The following is a 10,617-nucleotide window of genomic DNA, read 5'->3' on the forward strand; positions in this document are numbered from 1 at the left end:
ATAATGCAAGTATCGTTTGAACACTAAATGGCAATTTAGTATTAAAATTGTGAACCCCTTTTAACAAAGGTGCTTCATAGTATTGAAACTGATGGTTCATCCAGCAATTGTTAATTTACTCTATTGTTTCATTCCCCTGTTATGATACGGTTCAAATTCATTTTCCACTCTCTCACTGCGTGAATGGTATGTTTGTGTTTGTTAGTTTAGTTATGTGTTTGTGATTTAGTTAAATGCAAGAGTGCGCACACAAGTTTTGAGTTGATTCTGGTCTGCTTATAAAAACCAATGTCCCTAATAATGATTCGATCACAGCTACGTGTTAAAGGTGCCCTCGAATGAAAAATTGAATTTATCTTGCCATAGTTAAATAACAAGAGTTCAGTACATGGAAATGACATACAGTGAGTCTCAAACTCCATTGTTTCCTCCTTCTTATATAAATCTCATTTGTTTAAAAGACCTCCGAAGAACAGGCGAATCTCAACATAACACCGACTGTTACGTAACAGTCGGGGTGTACGCCCCCAATATTTGCATATGCCAGCCCACGTTCCCAACATTATGATTATGAAAGGCATTAGACAAGGGCAAAACGTCTGGATCAACGTCTGAATCAACAGACTAGGTAAGCAAGCAAGAACAACAGCGAAAATGGCAGATGGAGCAATAATAACTGACATGATATCATGATATTTTTAGTGATATTTGTAAACTGTCTTTCTAAATGTTTCGTTAGCATGTTGCTAATGTACTGTTAAATGTGGTTAAAGTTACCATCGTTTCTTACTGTATTCACGGAGACAAGAGCCGTCGCTATTTTTCATTTTTAAACACTTGCAGTCTGTATAATGCATAAACACAACTTCATTCTTTATAAATCTCTCCAACAGTGTGTAATGTTTGCTTTAGCCACGCAGCATAGCCTCAAACTCATTCATAATCAATGTTAACAATATAACAGTACTCACATAATCCGAACACTTTGTAAAGATCCATTTTGAGGGTTATATTAGCTGTGTAAACTTTAAGGCACTGTTTAAGGCAAGCGCGAGCTCTGTGGGCGGAGATTTAAAGGAGCCACAGCATAAATCGGCGCGTTTATAATGATGCCCCAAAATAGGCAGTTAAAAAAATTAATAAACAAAAAATCTATGGGGTATTTTGAGCTGAAACTTCACAGACACATTCAGGGGACACCTTAGACTTATATTACATCTTTTAAAAACATAATCTAGGGCACCTTTAAGAAAGCGATATTCTGTGGCCACGGAAAATATCCTTTCTATAAGAGTTGATAGACAATTAATACTGAGTGTTCGCTGGCTGAACAGATGAATTGATTGTAATATTAATTCAGCTACATTAAGTTCATTTGATTAACTGATTTAGATATTTATAATTAATCATAACGACTTGACTAATTATTATTAATATTTCCCCTTTTGAGCTAATAAATATCGTTACATCACAACAGGTAACATATCAGATCGTCACATTGTAAATGTTAAAAAAAAAAAAAAAAACTATTCACCACAGGTAAGATCTGGTCACATTGTAAAGGTTTTACAAAAATAACTACACTATTTACACTGATTAGTTAAAGCAAAACTGCAGCAAAAAGTATCGACAGACGTGGAACGCACCTACAAATCAACACTTATTCGTCCTCAACATCAGAAATTATGTTGCTTAGAAGGTTACAGAGGGCTGCACAAACTCTTGTTTGGTTAATTGGAACTGTTGTGAGAAAGGATTTTGAAGTTTTTCAGTCATACGACCCACTCAACGTGGACATGTACATTGGCGATGCACCTAGCATTGGTGGTGTCTTCTTCAGAAAGTTGCATGCCTCTCTTGGTGAATGCTGGAATGACAAGTTTCACCTTCATTTCATAGAGGAGATCGTTAATGGTGAAGCCTCTGTAATCACTTCATCGCTTGGATGAAGATTCCAGGAACCCTGAATTTGCAATTATGAATTTATCACAACACCAAGAGCCTCATTTATAAAATGTTGCACAGAAACATTTCTCAGATGTGCGTACGTGTGATTCATAGAATAAACATACAAACAGAAAATGAGCGTGCGCCTGTCTTTCAGATGTGAAATCTTTAAATCACAAAAGATCTTGAACTTACACGCAGCTGAATGGTTTCAGTTCTCTGCATTGTAAACGATACCTAATTAATGTCATTTACATATAAAAGATCTCCAGTCATCGTTCAAATCCTTTAGAATGGCGAGTTGCAAAAATAGCTTAGATTTCCAAAAAACTGCAGTAATCTGAAAAGGAAAAGTGCATACGTCTGCTCAGACCCTGACGTGGTGCTAAGCACTTTTCCAAGTCAAAGGCCGTTTTTATAAATATGAGCGTTTATTTGGATTTAAGCATACGCACGCTTTATAAATGATGCCCCAGGTTTTGAAACACCAAACCTTTTAGCAAGATCACCCTGCAATAAACTAAGACACAGCTTCATCAGTCATCAGGAGCTAATCCCAAGTGTGTAGCTGGAAGCTGTTGGTGTATTGGTAAGGTGCTCGCCAACTGAATGGAATGCATCCAATGTCAACCCTGTGAGCTGACAAAGGTGGTTGTTTCTGAGCATGAGTTTTGTACATTATGTATGTTACCTGAATCTGACAACCTGTTTAGCACCCAGCGTGACTTCTCTACCGGAAAATCATAGCCGAGCAATTTCTCAGGGAAAGGGTGTTCGTCAGTCGGCTTCCCGTCCATGAAATGGTACGAACACTCATAAGGGCACTTGGGTGGGCACTTCAAGTTTAGCGCTTTCAGCTATTGCCTCCTCATCTTAAGGTGGTGGGTGTAAATTGTAAAGTGCATCACAACACTCCGACCACTTCACGTTGTGTTCATAACATCGTTCATGCAACTGTTCTCTCTTCTTAATCTAATTGTTATGGCAGCCCTAACTGAGCATATAATACTTGACATATTTGCTTTCTGTTATCATCTACCGTTACAGCTAAAGGATTATGGCTAGCAACTAAATTAGGTCCCTCTCAGCCGGAAGTAAGATGACAAAATGAACGCAATGGTGTCACCCTTGTTGTCATGGAAAACAAGGTGAATAGGACAATGTGAATCAGCTGAGTGTCAGCTGATGCGGCTTGACTAACGTGACCTGCTACGCTTGATTTGATTAACTGAATGTGCTCCTCCCCTGTTAATTAAGTTAATTATCTGAACATGCTCCTCCCGAACTTTGTTAATGTTGCAAAAGCCACCAGTGAGTAAGAATTTCTTAAAGTGTGCTGTGATTGCCTACTGAACTAATTACTTAGTAGAAAGCAAAAAGACAAATTAATTGGTTATTAATGTTTTTCAGTGAATTCATAGATCCAGTGTCATTGACCCATCTTTTAATTAAAGCTACAGGTTATCCATGCATTTACATTTATTCATTTATCGGATTATTTTTTCTAAGCAACTTACAAACAAGGAAAAATACAACATAAGCAATTCATGTAATGGAGGCAGTAACATGAGAAGTACTCCAATACAAAATTTCATAATTGGTCAGGTAAATATAGGTTAGGGGAGATGAAAGTAAAAGAGATGCTGATTAAAGTTTCAAAGCCCTTTTGCAGTGAAAAGCAGGATGCAAATGGTGATAGAGTAAGACACAATTTGTCATTAGCAAGAATGAAAAGGCAGACCAAAAGGGTAATAATATCATCATTTCTTATTGAAGGAATAATCAATACAGTAGAAATAGTTGGAGGTAAAGGCAGAGGAAAATGTTAATAACGGTCCACTGGTCATCCCTTGAAAACATATTAAATCAATATGATTTTAAGGAAAATTTCATCTCTATATTGGCATTAGTTAGTTATGCTTAATTTATGTCTACAAATATGGTGGCTAAAACATTTACACACCCTGTTATAATGACAGGTTTTTGAGATGTACAAAATGAATACAAGAAAAATAATGTCATATCTTTTTTCACCTTAAAGTGTTATTGAAACCAACAAAATATATGTAACAAGTATAAGCTTTTAATGAAGAAAAAAAAAAAAAAATGAACGAAATTCACGAGACATGTAGAATGCAGTTATTGATATATCAAAAAGCCTTTCCGTATTGTATAATATTACATTGTCTGGGATTTTACTAAAACATTGGGATGGTTGCCGTCAAAGCATAACCCACAATTTCAAGTAAGTCCTAAATGGTTAATAGCAGGAAATAATTAATTCTACAGTGATACTGTAATTTGGGGCCATAAATGGGCTTATGTTTCATGTTGTTTCTTGCTCTGAAGCTGAAAAGAGGAAAAAAATATAAAGAATGCTCAAATATTAAAATTTTGAATGATTTTGTTGCTAAATATGAAAAGTAAAAAAAAATATATTTTTTATGGTATATTTATTTTATGCATTTCTGTTAAACTCTAAGGAACTCACATGAAGCGGGCGAGTATTCATTTTGATGTGAAGTACTGGAACCTGATCCTGGAAAAGATATATACCATAAAGGTAAACTTTTTTTTTGCCTCAGATGTAATAAACTTTACTAGATTGCTTTTCTCTAAACACATTAAGAATAAAAACATTTACCAGCAGAACATCTCTTCCACCATATGATGAGTGCAGTTATTATGAGAATGGCCACACACACAATGGCCAACCAGGACACTGATAACTACAGACAGAGCAGAGGAACCAAAGTCCGATTTTTCCAGATCCTCATCTGTGTAAAAACCAAGGAAATCAGTGAGAAATCAAACGTTTAAACTTTAGAGTTTTGACACATATGAAGAAACAACAGATTAGCACTGTTACAGTTGAAACAAAGTGAGATGCTTTGTTTTGCCCTAACTGTTTTAGAGGTCTCCTACAATAGGTTTACATGAATCCAAGGTAAAAACAAAACAACAACAACAACAACAACGAAAACACACTTTTATTTTCTTATAATGCATTGCACATCACCTATTATACAAATTAGACACCTATTATCATATCTACTCTAGAGGCTTCCTCAGCACCCATACACAATGGAACTATGGAACTACGAAGAGGAACTATGTCGTTGGTATCAGTATCAGTTCCAGCATGAGTCCTTTTTAAGTGCATGCAAAGTGGATTTGCAGTGCTGAAAATATGGTGTTTGCCACATGCACTTCATCGACATGTCGGCAACATGAACCAAACTTTTCCTCAGCTTACAACTTAAGTGTTTGAGGATGGGTCAAAGTAGACTTTGTTCACAGGCAGCCAGTGAAAGACCATAGGCTGGCATGTTTGCAGAATAGTTACATTGTTATGTAGGTACAGGAAGTGAAGACTGGAATTACTGACGATTAATTTTGGGAGTTCAGAATGGATTCTTTCTTTTAGGAGAAATGCCACTTTTATTTTTACACTAAATGAAAGGTAATATTTGAAAAAGCACAAATGGGCACTTTAAATAACCAGCATATGGACACTTTTCACAAACTGACACATTTCCACAGTTATCAACATCACAAATAAACTATAGTTAATTTTGTTTTTTTTTTGTTTTTAATTAACAATTACAATTTTATACTTTGTGTTATGTTTACTGTAAATTACAAAGAAATGACACTGCTGCAAGGGTGTTTCTAATACAACGGCTGAGGGAGTGACAGCAAATTTCACATCATTCTCTCTTTTGACTGCTGTAATCAATCTCAATATTTTTCCCTCTTTTGGAAGCACTATCATGGATTTTTTTTCTTTTGATATTAGAGCAAATGGGAATACAAAAATTATATCTGCTGTCGTCTCTCCATTCACCAAGTTTACCCGATTATGAAGGCTTCTGAGAACCTCGAAAATGTGAAAAATGTCCTAATGATTGTTTTTATTATTATTATTATTAAGTTTTCTTTACCAAACATAATGTCCAGTTTGTTGTCCAGGTTGAGGTAGTTTGCTGTACAGTTGTATTTGTGTCTTTTACGTTGTTCTTCTGTGCTGAACTCTACCAAACTCTTCCTCATCTGGTAAGTTCCGTCTCCGTTGGGCAGAATCTCTCCTCCTGTGATCTGATCATCATCCACAGGCTGATCATCTCTGAACAGAGTCAGGTTAATGTGACGGGGGTAAAAACCAGTGGCCAGACAACTGATCTGAAGCCCTTAAGAGTCTGGGAGTTTCTTCTTAAGGATTCTGACTCTTGGTTTCACTTTAAAAATATATTTTAAAAAATAGTGAATAGTGTTAGTGTGACAATACTGTTGGATTCAATGCATCAGCCATTTATGCATATGGTAATATGATTTATTTTAAAACCAAACCTTTAGTCTTTACTCTCAGGCCTGCCTTTTTACTTTATGGTCATAATCTTGATTATATAAATAAATGGTTAAACTTGGAATGAAAAATGTGACAGCCTGGCAGTCAAGCTCTAATAAAGACAAAAAAAGCACTACTAAAATAGTACTCTTATATAATCCAAGACTTTGTGAAAACATAGGCTACACTATAATTAAATAAATGGTTTTCATTTAAAGGTGCAATATGTAAGAATTCTGTCTAGATGCCGCTAGAGGCCTATTCAAAACAAAGGCGTAGCTTGAGGACACCAAGTTTGAGTGCGGAGAATCTTGGGACATGTGGTCTTCACCTCAACGGACGGTGCAAAAGAATAGGGATTGGACTCGGGAAGAAATCATGTTCATGGATGCAATTATTAACATTTCTGTAGTATGAAGCAGAGCAGGACCGAGTGTTGTGGGAGCTGAATGAGGCCGCTGGAGCGATTGCCCAACACACATCGTGAGCAGTGGAATTTTTATTATGTCAAAGTCGCCGGCTCCGCATCCGCTTTTCCAGTCATGAGTATGAGGTAATGCAGCTCTGTTAATCATATTAGAAACATTTGAGTGTGTTGAAAATGTTATAACGTTACTCTGTGCATTCACTCGGCGGCTGCTATGAGACACTGTTACACACTGCAGTAAGATAGATCGATTTTAGTAATATTATATTAAATGCTGGATGGCTTGTGTTGATAAATGGCATGCAATTAATTTTAAAACGTATTGTATGATGGAGAAAATGCTGTATTACTTTTACCATAAATAAAGCTGTATCTGATTATGCTATGTTAGCTACTTGACAAAATAATGTTTTTCTCTGAGGCATGATACTCGCAAAAAAATTTACAATTTACAAATTTACAAACAATTTACAAATAGTTACAAACATTTTGGATATTGTAAGTACTCAAGTGAACAAAATATATAACACTGCCCTGTGTTTGGATATTTTACTGCAAAAATATTACATATTGCACCTTTAAATTGGCATTTAAATAATCCTACAATTAATGCTTCCTGTTTAGTCCTGTGATGTAACAAACTAAAAATTACTTTTATTTACTCATGTGCTATTTGGTGTTGGCAATCCAAAACTGATAAACTATCGATTTCATCAAGAGTACTATACTGGTTGCTTTTTATTAAAGCAATTTGAAGTCTGGTTAGCAGGTCCTCAATCCAAGCACAAGCTCCACACCTTTACCATAATGGTAACCCCAAATCCACTAACATAACATAAACTTTTAAAAACCAACATCACAGAACATTGAACATTAATGTCTCTCCATTTTCTCATCTTGCTAAAAATGCATAAAATAACACTTTATTTCAACATTTACTTTCCCAATTCAGCCCCTTCACAAAGCATGATGGGAAGTCAATGTCCCGTTTGATTGGGTTACTTGATTTAAACTTTATTTCAAAATTAAAACTGTTTCAAATCAATTTAACATGAAGCAATCACATTTTAACCAGAAACCTGATAAAATGTTGTTAAATCAAAATAAATTGAACTGCATCAAACAGCATCAAAAAAAAAAATCAATTTTTTGAGTGTATGACAACTTTGTATGAGGAACAGTCTTAAATTCAAGTTATTCACTGAAACTCCTGCCTTTATAGCTTTCATATCTCATTTATGTCCAGAAAAGAATAAACTTCTGAAACAATCTGATCAACCTCTCCTAGAATCCTAATTTTTGGGTGAACTATTATTTTAATAAAACTAAAGGCCTGTTCACACCATAATGATAAAGTTCTAAAAAATTGTTCTAAACATATAAAAGAATAGCAGAGTCCACACCACAACTATAATGATAACGGCACAGAGAAACAAATCATAATCAGAAGGACTTTTTTTTTTTTTTTTTCCAGCTGATTAACGGTAAAAACATTGACAGCCAATTAGAATCCATCCTGCTTTCAAGAGCTCAACAAGCATTTAAAGCAGCAGACGACAAAACTGTAGCACATGCTTAGAATAAACAGAACGATATAGTGCATTGGTGTGGACGCTAATATAGTTATCGTTCTTGGTCTAAATGGGCCTTAAGTCTGACTCACCTTTTCGCATCACAGTGTTCTTTTCTTTTTCCAGGAATGTCCTCAAAGTTTTCATGCAAACAGGATGATAAACATGTTCATACAGAAACTTCACATGAAGCCATTCCATCTGACCCATGCCTTTTATTCTCATCCATGGTAAATTAATTTGCATAGTTCTGTTTACCACATCAAAGGTGAAGTCTTCAGTACTTTGTCCATTGAAAGCATCCCATGAAAGAAATAAACCTGGCTGATCATTGTCAAGCAATTCACATCCCACACGTTTCTGATAAACATGTAAACCTTAAAATGGATAGGGAAAATGTAAAAACAGATCAGCCTTTACTGACATTGAGATAATACACATTGACACTTTTTAGTAATATAGAATAGAATATCCCAGCTAGCAAAAATGTTTCAAGGAATGTTTTGCTAATGTTCCCATGGTTATGAAAACATTATTTCTGAATGTTCTCTACATGTTCAAAATGTCCAGTTTATTTTTAAAACATTATTGGTTATGCAAATGTTAAAGAAAAATTTAACATGCAAATGTTAAGAGTCTCATTTTAGATGAACATCCAACTAAAACATTTCAGAAAAAAGATACCATGCACAATGTATAAATAATGTTTTTGTGCTAACATTTTGAGAACATTAAAGACCTGATACCATTAAATGAACATTCTGTTGACGTTAATGGAAAAACATTTGTTCATAACCTTGCCAGAACATTAGCCAAAGTTCTGAGAATGTTGGTTCTTCAATCATATTGTTATCTAACATTTGTCAGAAGCTAAACTAAGACGTATTGTCAAAAATCAGAGTATGCTTACCTCTTATTTGTTTTTGAAATAACAAAAATATGCTGCAATACATACACAAAGGTGATTGTTGGGAATACCCAAATTTAGGCTTGGACTTACCATCTGTGCAATTTTGGTGGTCCTTAAGATAAAATGTTCGATCTTTCATGATGTCATAAATATCACTGAATATTTTACCAGCATTGTCCTCATTTGAATTACTTTGACTTCGGTGAACATTTTTCAATGATATTGAGTCATAATACATCACTTGCACATCATCTAACATCAGCACAACAGTGAATTCAGGAAACTGTGTCTGTCCAGCTATATATGTGGCGAAAACCATCAATGAGTGAGAACCTGTGGGAACATAGAAAAAGATAACACTGCCAAATAAGACATCTTCTGATTAAGTACACAGATTCTTAACTTTGCCAAACTATGATCAATAGAGTGCTACAGTCAGGTTCTGGAGGTAAAAACCATTTTCCCCATAGGGAAACTGATTTTGAATGGTAACTTATAAACCTTTATAGAGCTACTGTGAACTACGTGGTTGTTAATTGATGGTATTAGCTTTTGCTGAAGATGTCAGCCTGCATTATTTCATCTTATTTTTAAAATAATCGTGTTTAACAGTAGAATTCCTGGTGAAAAACTACATTACTCATGATGATGTACAGAAAATTACACCAATCAGAGAGTTGAAAAAAGCAACACATGACAAAAGATGTTGTTAGCTCTGCCCAGCCGAATGTGCTTCCAAAATACTTAAATGTCTGTATTTGCATATTTTGCAATACACTTAAAATATACTTTTTATATATAAAATTTCATTTCTGTCAGGACCACTATCGTCAAATATGATTGATAATTGCAATGTTTGTATTGGCGGTATGGTTCTGCTCTGGGCAAGAACTCCCTGTGCATCCATGCAGCCTAGCATGGATAAGAGCAGGGAGAGCAGCAATAACCCTCCTAGGGTAAACAGAACAGAACCAATATATGCAGATATAATTAATGTCAGTAATTTAACATTAAGAGCTTATATATGGGTGCTGTTATAGGCGTCGTATTCCTATAGGTAGACGTGAGTCACTTGGGAGTCAGCTGATTGACTGACCTTGACTGACGTGACCTGCCAGAACTGATGCTAATGCTGGATTTTTGGGTGAACTACAAAATCTTGTCATGATGAATGCTGTCTGAACTACGTAATAATGACCTTTAATCTCTGTATTATTTTGCTTATGTACTAGCATAGCTTACAGATTCCCAAATTAGCCTGATAGCTTATTTTATACACACATTTGCACTGGCCCTGCATATAGGCCTACTCGCAATCAGCTTTAATATAACTAGCCTACGTGTTAAATTACACCGCGTTCCAAAATATTATGTAAGTGACATATCAGTAAGATTTCAGTACAATAAACATTCA

The 10,617-nt window shown here is 35.2% G+C and overlaps 1 pseudogene; it reads right to left on the bottom strand.

Moving 5' to 3' along the window:
• Window positions 1-3,394: 3,394 nt before the first annotated feature.
• LOC125280756 lies at window positions 3,395-9,855 on the bottom strand (annotated as a pseudogene).
• Window positions 9,856-10,617: the final 762 nt, after the last annotated feature.

Source organism: Megalobrama amblycephala, linkage group LG12, assembly GCF_018812025.1.
Source record: "Megalobrama amblycephala isolate DHTTF-2021 linkage group LG12, ASM1881202v1, whole genome shotgun sequence".
NCBI classification, from domain to species: domain Eukaryota; kingdom Metazoa; phylum Chordata; class Actinopteri; order Cypriniformes; family Xenocyprididae; genus Megalobrama; species Megalobrama amblycephala.